The following is a 16,566-nucleotide window of genomic DNA, read 5'->3' as shown; positions in this document are numbered from 1 at the left end:
CCCCCAAGTCCAGTACTAGCAACAGCCAGCACTAGGTCATGGCTTAGCCTCTCCAGGTACCTCCAAGCCCAGGGTTGGTGGCCACCATCTGCGGTTTGATTTGTTCCTAATGCCAGGTGGCCCCAGACAGGACACAGGCTGCAGCTGAACTTGGCCTGGGGTGGGGCCCCCTCCTAGGAGGCCCTACGTCTGGCACACCCAGTGACCAGCTTTGAACCAAGCCAGAGTACCACCTGGCCACCTCTGAGGATGACACACCCAAAGGACAAACTGAGCAGGTACCAGAGTTCTGCTAAAACAAATCCTGCTCCATAGGGTCAGCCCCTTCACCACAGCTCCTTCACTGTAGTCACAGCCAGTCCTCACAACCAGTCTGCCCAAGGGTCAGTCCCTCTCATTGATGTGCAAACAACCAAGGTTCCACTACAACAGGAGGGCACATACAACCCACATAGGGGCACACTTGGAGCAACCAACTCAGGTAACCAGGGAGACTGTGCCACTGGTCCCAAAAGGAGACCTAATGCGTAAGGCAACTCTACTAATACTGGGATATATAGTAGTCCTACCTAATACATAGAAACAAACACAGGGAGTTAGCCAAAATGAGGAGATAAAGAAACGTGTCCCGATGAAAGAACAGAACAAAGCTCCAGAAAAAGAACTAAACAAAATGGAGACAAGCAATCTACCAGACACAGAATTCAAAATACTGGTTATGTGGATGTTCAGTAATTTTAGGGGGAGCTTCAACAAAGAGATTAGAAACATAAAAATGGAGATAGAAAACATAAAAAAGAACCAGTCAGAAATAAAGAATACAATAACTGAAATAATGAATACATTAGCAGCAATGAACAGTAAATCAGATGAAGCAGAGAACTGAATCAGAAATTTAGAAGATAAGGTCACAGAAAACACTGAGTCAGAACAGAAAAAATAATACCACCCCCCCCCAAAAAAAATGAGGCCAGTTTAACAGGCCTCTGGGACAATATCAAGCATACCAATATTCATATCATAGGGTGCCAGAGGAGAAGAGAGATAGTAAGAAATTGAAAACGTGTTTGAAGAAATAATGACAGAAAACTTCCCTAACCTGGTAAAGGAAATAGACACACTCGTACAAGCACAGGAAGAACAGAGTTCCAAACAAGATGAACCCAAAGAAGCCCAGACCTAGACACATCATAATTAAAATGCCAAAGGTTAAAGACAAAGAGAGAATCTTAAAAGCAGCAAGAGAAAAGCAGTTACAAGGGAACTCCTTACAAGGGAGCACCCATTAGACTGTCAGCTAGTTTCTCAACAGCAACTTTACAGGCCAGAAGGGATTGTCATGAAATATTCAATGTGAAGGGAAGCAAGGACCTACTACCAAGATTATGCTACCCAGCAAGGCTATCACCTAGAACTGAAGGACAGAAAGAGAGCTTCCCAGACAAGAAAAAAACTAAAGGAGTTCATCACCACCAAACCAGTATTATAAATAAGGCTATAGGGACTTCTTTAAGATATAAATTGATCAATTAGTTATTAATAAAATGGCAGTGACTACATACCTATTGACAATTACTTTATATATAAATAGATTAAAAGCTCCAATCAAAAGATAGGTGGCTGAAGACCCTTACATATGCTGCCTATAAGAGACTCACTTCAGATTGAAAGACACACACAGACTGAAAGTAAAGTGATGGAAAAAGATATTTCATAAAAATGGAAATGATAAAAAAGTTGGGATAGCAATACTTAAACCAGACAAAATGACTTTAAAACAAAGCCTATAACAACAGACAAAGAAGGGTCCAGTAATCCCATTTCTGGGTATTTATCTGAAGAAACCCAAATTCATATGTTCATTGCTGCATTGTTTACAATGGTCACAATGTGGAGGAAGCCTGGGTGTTCTTCGATGGATTCATGGATGAAGAGGAGGAGGAGGTGGTACAAATATACAATTGAATATTGCTCAGCCACGGAAGGGAATGGGTTCTTGCCATCTGTGGCAGCATGGATGGACATGGAAGGTATTGTGCTGAATGGAGTATGTCAGACAAAGACAGATGCAATGTGATATTGCTTATATGTGGAATCAAACAAACAAACAAACAAACAAACAAAGCAGAAAAAACATTCATAGATACAGAGAACATTTTGATGGTTGCCAGATGGAGTAAGGGTTGGGAGGTGGGTGGAAAAGGGGAAGGGATTAAGAATCAAATTGGTTTTTACAAAGTAATCCTGGGGATGTAGGGTATAGCATAAGGAATATAGTCAATAATATTGTAATAACTATGTATGGTGTCAGATGGGTACTAGACACGTCAGGGGATCACTTCTTAAATTATATAAATGTCTAACCATTATGCTGTACACCTGAATTTAATGTAAAATACTATTAAATGTCAAACACAAAAGAAAATGATCACCATTGGCAAATGTTGATGATGGTATGAAGCAAGTGTGGAAGTTCATGGACTATTGATAGAAATGTCAATATGTTCAACCTCTTCAGAAAAAGTTTGGCTTTAACTATCAAAGTTAAAGAGACCCATACCATATAAGCTTGATTCTGCCTCCAGACCTGCATATGAACATATAATACATAGACATGAATAAAAATATTCAGAGTAATATTATTTTTAATAACCTCAAATGGAAACAACCCAATGTCCACCAACAGTAGAATGGATAAATTATGGTATAGTCATAGAGTGAGATAGTCTCCAGCAGTGATTCTAGGTAGGGGCATTTTGGAACTCTAGAGGATATTTGACAATGTCTGAAGAGATTTTTGGTTGTCACAACTAAGTATGGAGGCCGTTACTGGCATCTAGTGGGTAGAGGACAGGGATGCTGATCATACCGTACAGTGTACAGAACAACCCTTCTTAACAAAGAATTATCTGGCCCAAAATGTCAATAGTGCCCAGGTTGAGAAAACTCATTCTACCGTAATGAAAATGACTCAAAAGCAGCTGCACAAACAATTTGGATGAATCTCAGAAACATAATTTTGAGGGGGAAAAAGCCAATCTCAAAATAATGCCAAACTGTATGATTCCATTTATATAAGTTCAAAAAATGATCTAAATTATAGGACTTAATATTCCAGCTCACATAGTAAAACTAAAAAGAAAAGGAAGAAGTGAATAACATAGAAGTCAGAATTGTCGTTATCTTTGGGGGAGTGGGAAGGGAGTAATTTGGATGAGGCACAAGTTGAGCTTCAATGGTACTGGCGACATTCTATTTTCTGACCTGTGTGGTAGTTACACATTCACACTATGATCATTTTTGAACTCTATTTTGTGCAGTGTACTTTTCTGTCTGCACAATTAAAAATACTTAAAAACAAACTAAAATAAAAAACAATTATGAAACTATTGTTGAAGAACTGGAGAGTTGTTTAGTCTCTCTCTCTCTCTCTCTCTCTCTCTCTCTCTCTCTCTCTCTCTCTCTCTCTCTAAATGGAATGATATGTTTTAAGAGAATCTGCAGGGATAAAGATGTGGAGATAGTATGAAACATCCAAAAAAGTCTGTTTGAAGAGAGCTATTTCTAAGACTCTCAGAAATGATGTTTCCTATCTCCTGAAGGGTCACATGGCATAACCAAAACTTTGTCAACAAAATGACAAAATCAAAGCTGCTAGCCTACTCAAAATAAAATGTTAGTCAAAGGGCCAGGAGATTAGATGGGTCTGATAGTCCCCGAACAAAGGAAGAACATAAATCTCTTCTGAGCTGTTGTGTTTGTTTTATAATCTGCCTAAAATGAGAGTTCATAAAAGGGAGGTAGAGTGGTGAAAAAAGGAGTCATAAATCTCTTGAAATTCAGCAGTGTGCTGCCATGGAAAGTGTCTTATTTGTTATAACTTGGAGACGTTACCATTGACTTCACATGCACCATAGGTGCTGCTAATTTTCTACCCCAGTGCTTCATCGCTGGAAAAACTATTTCTTGTCTCTTAGCAACATAGAGTGAATGTGCTTGATTCAGACAAGTGTCATTCACCTCCTCTGATGTAGTTCTCTTGTTTTCATTTCAAGCACTATTTTAATAAATTCTAGTCTGGACAGTGGACCAGGCTTAAAGTCTGGTTTTGTTTGTTTGTTTTTTTGTTTTGTGTGAAATATTATAGCGTTGATTCTAACTTCTGAAGATGTATGATTTGTCTTTGTGTGTGTTATGCTTTTAGAAGGAAGCTAGGAGTCAAGATGGATTTCTAACCTGTACTTGAATACAATTGATGTTGGGGGGCTCATTAACTCACAAAACTGTTTCACTCTGTCTGTCTCTCTCTGCATTTTTGCAAAGCTCTAGTTGTGAGAAAGTTATCTTTTGTATTAAGTTGTAATATGCAACCTTGAATTTCCCACTCATTCTAACCTCCGTTTGTTCTATTTTTATTTATAATATTTGTGATCACTTTTATTTCTATTTTTCTCAGTAGTGAGCATATGCTAAATGGTGCACAGAGATTGTCAGAGATTCCCTAAAGTCCTCAGCTGTGCTGGTTACAGATTTAAATTAGTTTGATAAATGTCACCACCACAGGTGGATTTCCTGTGCCAAAACTGCTTCAGTTACTTCTGACAGATGCCTACACAGCAGTTGCTTTAGGCAGAGCCTTGTCTATGCACAAAGGAGAGTTATTATAGATTAGCCCAAGAAGCTGAATTGAAAACAACTTTCTGTTTCATTTTCTTCAAGCTCATTTGCTCTAGTGATCAACGCTTTTATCTCTACCAGGGACTTCCCTGACTGAGGAAATTATCAAACAATTTCCAACTACTCGAATCAATTCTGGTTAACATGGATATTGGGAGGGAAGGAGCTTAGACACAATTTCCAATATTGTTTAGAACAAAACTAGTCAAAATGTAGACCAAATGAAAAGAATGTAATTTTATTTACTTAAAATTACATGCTATGTTTAAGAACGCATCCATCTGTTCTAAATACATTATTGAAATGTGTACAAATGATACCCATGTATCTTAGGAATCCAGAATATTACGCACATCTGTTGATTTTAAAATGGCCTTAAATGTGTTCCTATAGTGTGTGTGTCAACTGAATTGTCCTTAAAAAACAAACAAACAAACAAACACATTAGGCATAGATGTAGAGAAAGATGTAAGCTCCTTTTTCTTTATTCGATGACTCAGATCCTCTCCTTTCACTGCCCTAATTCTTTTTTTTTTTTTTTATTAAAGTCCTTTGGGCAGCAAACCTATGTAGGTTTCAGGTGTACAACTCTGTAATACATCATCTATATATCACGTTGTGTGTGGAATATACAACTGAAAACAACAAAGGAACAAGACAAACAAAGAAACAAAAACTCATAGACACAGACAATAGTTTAGTGATTACCAGGGGGTAAGGGTGGTGGGGGTTGGTAGATGAGGGTAGTAAACAGGATCAAATATCTGGTGATGGAAGGAGAACTGACTCTGGGTGGTGAACATACAGCTCTAATTCTTAGATCCAGTCCCCACGGATCACATCCCCCCCCCCCCCATTCCCCCATCCTTGCCGTGTACCACTGATCTGCAGCGAGAGGCAAGTCAGTCTTCCACACTTAGGAAAAGGTGGGCAGAAGGAGAACACGTTATTTCTGACTGTGAAGGGAGAGTAGCATTCTTAGCACTGGTCAAAACGTCATTTATTAATAGATGTTGTTCCAAACAAGAAATGCTTTTAAGTGGATGGAGGTTGTGCTGATTTACAGGAATTTTAATTTTTTCTCACAAAACACTGTTGTTATTGTTGTTGTTGATATTGTGTTGTTTAAATCAGAGCTTAGCTACAAACAGGTTTACCTGCTCCTGGACTGTAGCTCTTAGCAGTGGGTGCTACTCCCTTTCTCCCAAATATTCTTTTAAGGTTAAATTCAATATGGGAGTTAGGATTATGGGTTAAGAAGGGAATGAATGCCCTCAGTCTACCTTTTCATCTTTATTTCTAAGTGTGTAGAGAGTGGAGACAACGTCATGTTTAGTTTGACTCAGCACTCCTATTGCAAACAATAAATGTGGACTTAAACAGTTTCTGCTTTTGTCCTGAGTAATTTACTCTTCCTTCTAGCAGTGCTGTGGGGAGCACAGGAAAGAACTAGTTCCACAGCAGTGAAACACAAAAATTGGGGATGGACCCACCTGGCTTTGGGGCTAGGGAGAAAAACATCCTTGGAAATTCCAGAAACTTATTCCTGGGCTTGGCAATGCTATCATGGTCCCATCTTTCACCACACCATCCATGCCCTCAAACATTCTCAGCAGCCTGGTTGCACCCTTCTCCTCTGCTTCATTAAAATGTCTCCCCTTCCCACCTCCTTCTTGCTCCTGTGGGTGTGGGGCCATCACCAGGTCGTAGGACTACCGATGCCAAGTTTCATTTCGGAGTGGGATGCATGAGAGCGCAGGAATCACAGCTGAGCTCTGTCTGACCCCTGTTACTGGGAAAGACTTTGGCCCTGACACAAACATCCAGGGATGTTTCCTTTGCTGATGTACCAGAGAATTCTGATGTTGGTGTAAGTCCTTTCTCTGAGGGTATGTATCGCCTGCAAATGTCAAGTGATCATGTTATGCTGGACAAAGGGCATCAGTTCACTGAAAATGGAACCACTTGCATGGGGATTGCATGGGGAGAATACATTCTGTGTGGGCCTTCTCCTGGGTCCTTGCAGGCCATTCTAAAGGATTTCTTCAGATACTGTTTTTTGTGTTTTGTTTGTTTGAAGATTTGTTGCTTAGGACCCTGCCATTTCTGTAGAAAAATAAGTGTTGACAAAAAGGCTTAAGGATGAAAGGACAAGAAACTTTGTCTATCCAACAGTAAATGTTTTATTTAAAATAAAAATAAGAACAAATGCTTTTATAACACTATGCAATAAACATAGTTCTAAATGCTCTTTATATTTGCTTATAATCCTCACAACATTCTTACAAGATAGTAACCCCAGTTAACCCAAGATAGACCTAGAGAAATTAAGTCACCATCCACATTTAGAAAGTGGCAGAGTCAGGATTCAAACCCACTCTCTCTGGCTCAAGTTCATGCTATTAACCAATTAAGTTATATTTAGCCAGTCATTAAGAAGTTTATTCTGCACACTACCGAATATAACACTGAAATGTTTGAAAAAATCTGAAGGACAGGAGTTAACTTCCCCCGTTTTCCACCTGGATGTTGATATTCTGTAGAGATGGTGGATGACAGAACACGTGGAGAAGCTGTCAGCTGGAAGTCCCCATAGCTGGGCAAAACTGCCTGAGATTTAGGCAGATGCATCAACTCTGGAAATCACCAACTTGGTTTTGTCCCTCATGACAGAGAGTGCATGATGCAACTGGCACATTTTGGTAGGGACCTGATCGTTATAGATTGAGGAACATGTAGGAGAATTTGGAGCCTTTGTTCAGAAGAGTGAGAATGCTGTTGGTGCCCACATGACTTTGTTTCTTTAACCTCTAAAGGCCAACCTAAAATGCCCAAGAATCACACACCTCCCATAAAGGCCAGCAGGAGTTGGTTGCCGAGGAGCCACCATGGCCCTCCTCACTGGCTTCCTCTGGCTCACTCTGATCTCTTACTCTGTGCTGCTGGTTTGATCCTGCTTCTGATTTTCAGCTTAGAATTAGCTCTCGTCCATCCTGCACTTGTCCACGTAGAGCCTCAATCCATTTTTTGTCTTGACTATTTTCCCCATTTATTCTTTCAGATGAATTTTAGAGTGTTTTCATAGGTTCTAAATCATCCATTGAAATGTATGTTGGAGCTGCTTTAAATTTGTCAGTTAATTTGGGAAGAGTTGATTTATGTTTATATTTATAAATGGTGAATCCTGTCATCCCCAGTATTCTGTATTTTCACATTTATTTAAAGATTGTTTTCTATCTGTAAAGTTTTCTAGGTTATGACTATAGTTCCTGTATATTTATTGATATATTTATTTCTATAGGTTGTATATTTTCATTACTCCTTTGAATGAGATATTTTTCATTATCTTTTCTAACTGGATATTGCTAGTATATAGAGAAACTGTCAATGTCTGAGTATTTATTTTGGAACTTGTTCTCTTATGAAAACTTTATTGGATCTTAAAGTTTTTCAGCTGATAGTCTTTTCAGGAGGCATCACGGGCACGTTATTGAGCTTTTGTTGCACAGGACTTAAAATTTTCCATTTGGCATGGTTTTTGCTGCCAGCATATTCCTGTTGAGATTTATTCTTTAATTTTTAGTGTTCTCTTATTGACAAGCTTTGCTTATTATGCATCCAACCATGTTTCTTTCCTTAGATATCAGTCCTTTGATATCAATATTGGCTTGCATTGGATTAAAATTTACTGTACCTCTTGGACTTAAGAGTCTGGACACGGAATCTCTCTTTGAGGAGCTGGGGAGAGAGTTGTTATGTCTTTTTAATTTCTTCCTCTCATGTTGCCACCCTTTGAGGCCTGGGCTGTGATTTGCCTGATTTAAGATGCTACCTGAACAAATAATTCAAGGATGACAGGGTATGGTGTTATGGAGTCAGGCATTCCATATGATTTATTTTTGTTATGAACCTTCAAAATTAGGAGCTATTACTGGGCAGATAGGGTCACCAGAAACATTCGTTTAACAAATATTTACAGATGACCTGGTATAATTTAAAAAAAATAAAACTATAACAATGGTAGTGATAAGCTATCAACATATTGTAAGAACTACATCTGGTACATCTAAATCAGTACATACATTATTCCATTTATGTTCACATCAACGCAGTGAGGTAGTCTTGTAATCCCTCTTTTAAACTGTGTTTTGAAGAGGTTTCTGACCTGCTCAGGGAAATACATTCAGTTGGAGCCAAGATTTACACCTGGAAAAATCCTTCCTCTTAATCACCAAGTACACTGCTAGTTGCTGGTGATGTAAAGAAATTGAAAAGAAATGCTTAATACCTTTAACATAGTTATAAATCTATTGGGGATACAGATATTCTAACAATACATAATATATAAAATGGAAATACACTGTAAATGGAAGTATATACAAGGTGTAATGGGATTATAGGGGACACGGTTGCCTATGACAGCATCACCAATCTGCTTTTTAGTATGGATTTGATTTTACAGTTGACCTTGAACAATACAGGGGCTAGGGGATTGACCTCCTATACAGTCAAAAATCCATGTAAGTTTTGCCTCCCCCCAAACTTAACCACTAATAGCCTGGAATATTTGACCAGAAACTTGACCAATAACATAGATAGTTGATTAACACATATTTTATATGTTATATATTATATGTATTATATACTGTATTTTATAATAAAATAAGCTAGAGAAACACAAATGTTATTAGGAAAATCATGAGGAAGACAAAATACATTTACAGTGCTGTACTGTATTTATTGATAGCATAAACCCATGTGTAAGTGGACCTGCACAGTTCAAAACCATGTTGTTCAAAGGCCAACTGTACTTCATTGGATACCTCAATGGAAAATGGTTTTTAAATTTCAAGTTTTTCTGTGACAAAGGTAGGGGTAGTTTTTTTTTTTTTTTTTTTTTGGTTAGAAAATAAAGATCTGACAATATCTTCCTCTCAGGCAAAGGTGAAATGGTCTTGAAGGATCCCTTAGCTTCCAAGATTAGAGTATTTTAGTTCCCTTTCATCTTTACTCATCCATGCCCAATGATGCTGGGTTCCCGAGGGTCCTGTCCTTATTTGGCATCTCTCCTTGATTACCAGTTGTACTCCAACTTGTATTCATCCCTAAGGCTATGTTTACGAGATGCTAAAAATTATGGGTAAAATATTTTTTTGCAAATATGTTAATGTGGCTATTTTGACAGTACAATCAAAGGCTGTTTCCAAACAAATAGTTGAATCTGTCAAGGATGTTGACATATTTATTTGTACTGCATAGACAAAAGTACTGAATTTTTCACTTCCCCCAGCGTCCTTTATGTTTGTGTCCATTTATCTAGATATGGCTAAATAGTTAAACTAGTTGTGTTTGCTTTGCATGGGTCTTATTTCTTAAATTGTCCTTTGCTTTTACATAAAGGTATAATTTGATGATTAGAAACTAATAGTAAACATAGATTATTACCTCTGTCAAGATGAATATTAATTATGATCTCTTGAAAAAAACTGTTTAATGAAAACATCTTTTATTTTTAAATGAGTTTGTGTTTTAACATCTTGTTCATCTCAGTGGATAATTACCAAATGCTATAGAGGGTGCCACGATGGTCTTTGGGAAGCCATATTCAGATTCTTCCTACTCTAATTTAGATATATTCTGGACTCGATATGACTGACTCTGAGTGTATGCCCACATTAATAACACCCTTTCAATTCTGATGAAGAGAAGTAGTCACATTTAGCCTTATAAATACATTGTCCAAGAGTAATTCAATAATAGTAGGCTGATGCAAAAGTAATTGTGGTTTAAAAGGATTAAAAAAAAATCACAATTACTTTTGCACCAACCTAATACCTTCTGAAAATATGACAGCATGAGCAAGCCACGGTTCATCTTCAAAATGCTATTTTCTCAGTTCAACGTCCGTATGGCAAAAATAAATAGGTAAATAAGTTGAAAATCTGCATAACCACTGTAGAAGTTATGAAAATGTACTGATCGGATCTCTGACTATGAGGAGCATAATTCAGCTACAGCACCAGCTGCTGTGCTCCAAAACTCATTACTGTGTTTCCGCTGAGGCCATGCTTCCCGTGGGCTATACCAATCAATGACTGAGCAGGGCAGATGTGCAAAGGCAGACAGACCTTCTTGCTAGGTGAAATGGGATTCCTCTGACAAATGACTTTCACATAAGGTCTCTCGAAACGTTTTGCCAGATTCACTTAGAGTATACTGCTGTCTAAGACACTTCTACCCAAGCTTCCCTTTCTCTCTCCTTCCCCCAGGGTCAGGGTCAGTTCTGCATCTCTGACCGCAATTCTAGCCCGTCCTGTCTCCCTCCATATTTTCCCTAACAAATCTTTAGGCAACTAATAAATTCCATCTTGACAGTGACTCCTTGGAAGACCCAGTCTAACACCATCACTTTTCAAGTTAAGATAGTGTTTAACTGGCTTAGTTTTAATGCCAACTGGAACTCATAAATTTGTGCCTTTTATATCATGCTTTGAAGTCACTGTGTCATTATGTCTTTAAGCAGGTTAGACACATAGGGTGAAACTTTAACGTAACTTTATTTTTGTCTCCTGCTGTCCTTTCAAACTTTTTGGGACTTTTCTTTCCCACTCTCTTAGATGAAAACTTGGGCAGATGTCACTGACTTTTATGTTATCCTCAGATAACACAAGAAGTTCTTAGAATATTTTAGTTTACCAAACTATCTCAAGTGCATTGATTGAAACACCCACTCCCATTTAATAAGCAAATGTTCTATTAGAGTTTTATTAATGTTCTCCCTTCCCTTCAGTTTAGGCCTATGGGGCTACCTCTGTTTTAGCAAGTGTTTAAAGCTGAATCACTTTCTCTTGGGTTGTTGGAGAAACCTGTCATTACTGGGGACTTCTCACTCTTGTTTTCTTGGTAGGGCCAAATGCAAGACTTCTGGCTATTTGTTTAAATTCTCTACCATCTCTGAGGGATCTATCCAAACAGCTGCAGTATCTTTCTGATGAGGTATCCAGATACATTCTGATGGCCCTCTGGAGCAACACTTAAGACAACCTCACAATGACTTTTGTCAATGTATCGCAGCTGCACCATAGGTAACACTCACACATCCTTTGTCTGACAAATTCTGGGCATGAAGCACCCCATGCCCTGAAGAACACTGTCCATTTCAGCAGATGGATTGCCGCGGTCTCTTTTCCTTTAGTTTTCTCAGGCATTGCGTCTCTTAAACTCAAGGGGACATAAATCAAGCTCTATCTTAGTCCCATTCTAGACCTTTCCCAAAGTTTGAGAGATAAACAACCATCTTCTCTCTTTTCTCATAGGCTGGGGTGTGATGTGTGGGCAGAAACCTCCGTATGCAACATTCTAAGCAAATTACTCTAAACTTCAAGTCCCACTCTTGACCACTGTAACCTTTTTGCAAGCTAGAGGTGCATTTTATGTTCCACATCACTAGTGTTCAGCAACCTTCCCTGCTTTTGTGGTCCCACTTGGGAATAGTTGGCACTTGTTCAATAAATTGATATTCAAAGTGTGGTCTGAGTATCAGCAGCATCCTCACTGGGGAGCTTGTACAAAATGCTGAATCTCAGATCCTATTCCAGACCTTCTGAATCGTAATGTGCATTTTAACCTGGTCCCAGGTGATTTGTATTCATAGTAACTTCTGAAAAGCACAGCCTAGAGTACTCAGTTGAAACAGCGGTAAGAAGTCTCTTACTTTAACATTCTGTCGCCACTGTACTTAATGTTTGTTGGATAAATATTTATTGACTAATATTAGGTACAAGACATATTCAAAAGGCTTAATTTAATTAGGGATTTGAAGGGGCGCTTGAACAAGCGCATGCATAAACAAAATGCAAAGAATAAAATTAAAATGCTAAGAGATAGTATAGTTCTGTAGGATTTCAGAGAAGGAAAGATTCTTTTCTTGGCTGGAAATTCAGAAAGGAAATGATTTGTATTGAGTTTTGAAAGACGCATAGAACCTGACCACGTAGAGTTGAGGAATTGGTCATTTTATGTGGAGGGATTAGTGTAAATAAAAGTACAGAGGGGCAAATCATATATCTTCTTTGACTGGAACAGAGGGTAAGTGAAGGTGACACTGGGGGTAGATCTTAGGACGATACACTGGGGCCTTGAATGCTGAGTCAGAGTTTATATTTCATTTGGAAAGGAAGAGAAGGGCTTCCTCTGGCGATGGATGGAAGATTCTCCTTAGCTGGTATTCTTCAGCAAATACTGGCATGTTAGAGGGATAACTTGAGACTTTCAGTTCTGAAGTTAAAATCTGGCTGGAATAGAAAGTATAAATCTAGAGATGAGAGTTGGATTGGGTGAGGTCAGTGATCCCAGGGTCTGTCCTGCCATCATTTGATGCTGGTCATTTCTCTATTTGGGAAAAACCAACCTGTCAGAGACTAAAAACAATGGTCTCAATTACTCCTAGGGAAATTATAAGAGGGGAGTGTGCTGGATTTGGAAGCCTGCTTTGGAAAAGTGCCCATTGCCTGCTCCCCTTCATGGCAAAACTTCTCTAGTTGTCAATATTTGCTACCTCTAATTCTTTAACTCTCATTCCCTCCTCAGTATGAATCAAGCCTCAGTCTGACACAGTCTCCACTCAGTTGCCAGAGTGTTCTTTAGACATAGTCTTATTATGACAATTTCCTTCTTCCAGCATTTAACAACAATGTAGAATAAACACCTGTTCCTTACCATTGCCTAAAATTTAACATGGTCTGGCTCCTGCCTTCCTCCCCAAGTGTATCTCATATTCTTCCACGCCCTCATTCACTCTAGTCTCCCAGGACAGGGGCAAAATCAAACACACAGTAAGAGAGATCTAAGCTAGGAGAAAAAGAAAATCCTGAAAATTTTCTATGTACATAATGTATATAAATACTTCTTTTTTTACTATCTTGAAAGATATAGGATGCATTGATAATTGTGGCTATTTTGCTCGGTGGGTGGGGTATTGAGATTGAGAGGGGAAAACTTTTGACCTGTTTTATCTTTAATGTTTTACCTATTTTATCTATAATGTTTGAATCTAGTTCTCTACCTATACAGGAAAAAACACACTCCTGTGTTTCTCCTTTACTTTCACACTACTTTACTTTACACCTGGGGTGTTTTTCCACACATCAAGCAATTCTCTGCAACACCAGTTGGGTGTCCTATAATTCAATTCAGTGCGGACACTGTCTACCTGGAGTTAGCATCAGATCCCATAAGTTAAGGGGTCAGTCCCAGAAGACTGACTTCACTTCAGACATCAATCACAATGCCAGGCTGTCACCTGTACTTCTGACAGACTGGCTATACCAGGGTTCCCCAAACCTCCTCTTTGGGTTCAGTAATTTGCTAGAATGGCTAGTAGAACTCAGGTAAACACATTTACTGGTTTATTAATAATGGATATGAATACACAGCCAGATGAAGAAACATATAGGGCAAGTTCCAGAAGGGTCCTGAGCACAGGAGCTTCTGCCCTCATGGAGTAGGGCTACACCACCCTCCTGACATGTCAATGTGGTCACCAACCTAGATGCTCTCTGAACCCTGTACTATTGGGATTTTTACGGAGGCCTCCATCACTTAGGCACGATAGATCACTAACTCAATCTTCGACCCCATTTCCCCTTCCTAGAGCTGACAGTTTCAAGCTTCTGGTTATGGATTTGTTTTTCTGGTGACCAGCCACCATCCTGAGGCTAACCAGGAGCCCCCCAAAGACTCACCTCATTAGAACAAAGGATGCTCCTATCACCCAGGAAATTCCATGGGATTTAGGGGCTCTGTGTCAGAAACTGGGGTCAAAGACCAAATAGTAGAACAAAACATGTTCCTAGAGTGCTTATCACTTAGGAAATTACAAGGGTTTTAGGAGCTCTGTGCCAGGAACCAGGGGCAGAGACCAATATATGTACATATATTTTGTATTATTTCACACTACCTTAACAATAAATTCATGTATCATTTAGCCATCTTTTAATTAGATATTTAAAAAGGTTTAGTTAGGGTATAGCCTTTCCCTCTCCAAATGTCCTAAACAGAGATAATTGGACCCTTCCTCTTCTGTGTCCTCATAGTAGTTTGGTTATAGGTCTAGTCTAACATTGCATTCATTCTTTAAGTATTTATACATGTAGTTAGTTGGCTAAGACAGTCACCGCCTCTTCCCTGAGGGAGCTCACTATGCATCATTGTTCTGTTGTTCATTTCTCTTTTAAAATGATTTATTTTACCACATGTACTATTTGTTAGTTTAATTTTTTTTTTTTTTTTTTTAACATCTTTAACGATATATTTGAGAGGTCTTCCTATGACAGGAGATACAGACCTACCTCATTCTTATCAATGTGTAAGGAAATGGGTTGTTTTAATGGGGAACTTGAGACAACTCTTTGTAAGAAAATTTTGAGATGCTGTTAAGTTACTATGCCTGGTATTCTGTGTAGTTTGATGACCTTCAGACACTTTGTCATTTATTCTTTCTTTAACTTGTAAAGGAATCTGGGGCCCGGAATAAACAGATTGTTTTCTAGGCAGAATATCTCGGAGGCCCAGAAGTTCAAATAACTCACATATCTTAATAGCAAATTCTAAGAGTAGACCCAGAGGGAGCTGTGGTCTCAGGTCTATCTGTAACTCATCTAGTGGTTTATCTCTCTGTTCACCTCTCCATCCCTCTTGGTCCAGAAAGGATTTGAAATAATTAATTGTATCTAGTGATGAGAGTAATGTTCTTAGATGACTGATAAACCATCTCTAAGAGGAATTCATTAAAAGAGCATTGAGATCATTGCTGGAGTAACTTGCTTGCAAAATAAGTATTGTGAAGGCAATAACATGTATTTGTATAGACACTGGGATTTTAAGAAAAAAGTAAGTCACCCCCCTGTAGCATCCCATTTCATAATATGCTAAATGACTATGAAAGTTCTCCGCCGTATTGGTTTAGATTTGCACTAACTGTTATAGAAGAATACAGAGGTCAATGACAAGTTTTTACTAGTACAGAGGTCAATAACACGTCATGGCAGATGGTCTCAGCCAGAGACCCTTCTAAGGATAGCTGGGTCTGGTGACTCTTACAGGTTCCTTTCTTTCCTCCCATCTTCCTAGAACTGCAGCAGCCCCAGATCCCCAATCTTTATTTATACACATGCCCCTATGTTCTTTCCAAGGATAGAGATAGTATGTTTTTACTTTACATGGGTTTTTCAATGGATTTTAAAGAAAAGAATGGCATACCAGCATAAGACAGATATATGTGTCACAAAGAATTACACTTTTCTGAGTCATATCACAGCAGGCAAGTGATACACAGCATTTAAATTTTCCATAGGCATATTTTTAAAAACACCTTACCAGAAAACATGTTTAACCAAGAAATTCAATATTTTATTTTAGATAATTTGCAAATAATGATCTTCCTAATAGAGATTTCCACCTTCATCAAATATCAGTGAATTCCTAAAGGCCATTTTTATTCTGTAATACCTGCTAAAGTGGGTCAACAGAGTTTGAAATAGTTGAGGATTTAGGGATGACCACAATTGCCTCTTTAACTCAGGGCTAGAAAATGGATTGTCATTTCTGTAACTTTGCAATTTGTGACAATCTTATGCATTTTATTGACCTGACTAATTATTTTGAGACTTAGCATAGCTCAGCAGTCTCTTAACTTTAACCAAAGATGTCCAAAGAATTTGATTCCCCTTGATGCACTCACACAGCTCTTTACTTGGAAAGGGCAATTTTGTCAGAGAAGAACCACAATAAGTGACAGCAGATTTAGATTTCCCATCTCCAGCTTCTTTGCACATTGGGTGACAGAGCTTTCCAGGGTATTCAAGTGTAAGAAGCTGTAGCAACTAAGAA

The 16,566-nt window shown here is 38.5% G+C and overlaps 1 protein-coding gene across 3 annotated transcripts in view; it reads left to right on the top strand.

Moving 5' to 3' along the window:
* UNC13C (unc-13 homolog C) overlaps nt 1-16,566 on the top strand; it is a 504,352-nt gene that overhangs the window by 81,347 nt on the left and 406,439 nt on the right. The gene's annotated exons all lie outside the window — the stretch shown is intronic.

The sequence above is a fragment of the Rhinolophus sinicus genome, linkage group LG03 (genome assembly GCF_036562045.2).
Source record: "Rhinolophus sinicus isolate RSC01 linkage group LG03, ASM3656204v1, whole genome shotgun sequence".
In the NCBI taxonomy this organism is placed as follows: Eukaryota; Metazoa; Chordata; class Mammalia; order Chiroptera; family Rhinolophidae; genus Rhinolophus; species Rhinolophus sinicus.
Note: the sequence above shows the minus strand (reverse complement) of the source record. Positions and strands in the feature narration are given on the sequence as shown.